Here is a 1,550-nt window from a genome sequence, read left to right as displayed (position 1 = left end):
GGCCAAGGATTGGGAGAGGTCATTGCAACCTCAGCAGGATAAACATTTACAATAAACTGCCAGTGGCCCATGTAAATTTACTGTACAAAGTTAGTGACTACAGTGACAAACACATGTAGTAAATGCAAAAATATATGTACCACATAACTACATTGATACAAAGATCCCATAAAATCAACAGTTGCTATTTTCCCAATGTATGTGCCAAAGATCCCAATTGTGGAAGATCCAAAACTTCTGACATGTTGATAGAATCACTTCCTCACAGATATCCCATGAAATTTGCAATAGAGGGTTGACAGATAATTGGCGTCACGAACGGATTCACTTTTAGTACGAATGCTCAGCAAGTTCGATGTTGATCATTCCAACAGACACTTCAAACTTTCCTTGCACAATTGCTGAAAGAGGAGATGACCATTAAGATGTATCATTAATGATATCCATATAAATATATGACAAATAATAAACTAAACTCTACAAAACAATTGGTTCTTTCTACTTGGCAGATCAGTTTACTGTATATTATGAATTCATTATCTTGCAATTTTTTTTTCAAATAAGGATTAATTCTGATAAATGTAAAAATATGAAAAGTTTATAGACAACAGACAACCACCAGACTGTGACACTGATCAAAAAATTCAGTTAGGCCTTAAAATGGCTCAAGTGAGCTAAAATGAAAAGGCTAGAGCTGAAGCTCAATTCCTGACTTACATTGAAAAATAATGTAATTTCAATTCATCTGATTTTATTGATTAAGAAAATAATTAAGAAATCTTACCAGTTTTTTTTCATACAGCTCTTGTCTTAAATCTTGTGAGCATCCGGATTCCTGTAAAATGCACGTATACTTCATAGAAGATTATAGCTTTTTGATTTAAAATAATTATACATACCCGATTACCCGTGTAGTTAGCATGTTTAGATTACCTTTCAGAAGTCATTGTTATAAATTATTGAAATATATGGAAATTAAGCATGTTAAGAATATAAACCTTTAAATGTTGTTTACTTGGCATACATGTAGTTGCAATATTTTTTTAATCTTATGCTAAAAGACACGAATTAATAAAATCAAAGTTAGTTTATTTGTTTTGAACTATAATTTGAACTGGTTCTCACCATATTCGCAAGCCTAGTGTCTGATTGGCTAAGCATCTATACATGTATATCCACTTCTATCAAACGCAAGGGCTGTGAAAATCATCTCAGGTAATGGCTTATGTAGCAACTATTAAAAGAATCAAAACATGCAAGATAAGAGCTGAAAATGGTAATGAACATGGATCACAAAATATATAATTAATTTCATGTAAGTAGTATAAACCGTCTGGCTGGCCGGGTCAACTGAGTGCACTTTTGGGGCTGAGGAATAGGCGGGTCAACGGAGTGCAGCCCCTGAGGGGCGATAGCCGGGTCAATAGAGTGCAGCCCCTGTGGGAGGATAGGCGGGTCAAGGGATGCAGCCCCTGTGGGGGATAGCTGGGTCAATTCAGTACATATAGCCCCTAAATAGGGGGGTTTACAGTGTTTCATTACACAAGCCA

The 1,550-nt window shown here is 35.4% G+C and overlaps 1 long non-coding RNA gene across 1 annotated transcript; it reads right to left on the bottom strand.

Moving 5' to 3' along the window:
- Positions 1 to 207: 207 nt before the first annotated feature.
- LOC134244224 (uncharacterized) lies at positions 208 to 1,228 on the bottom strand. Its single transcript, XR_009987180.1, has 3 exons — positions 1,126 to 1,228; positions 785 to 835; positions 208 to 401 (listed from the first exon to the last, which is right to left on the bottom strand). It is a non-coding gene; the product is annotated as an uncharacterized LOC134244224 (long non-coding RNA).
- Positions 1,229 to 1,550: the final 322 nt, after the last annotated feature.

The sequence above is a fragment of the Saccostrea cucullata genome, unplaced genomic scaffold, assembly GCF_032062105.1.
Source record: "Saccostrea cucullata isolate Sc308-1 unplaced genomic scaffold, CSIRO_AGI_Scuc_v1 ctg20746, whole genome shotgun sequence".
NCBI lineage: Eukaryota > Metazoa > Mollusca > Bivalvia > Ostreida > Ostreidae > Saccostrea > Saccostrea cuccullata.
The sequence above is the reverse complement of the archived record's forward strand: the minus strand, read 5'-3'. Positions and strand labels throughout refer to the sequence as shown.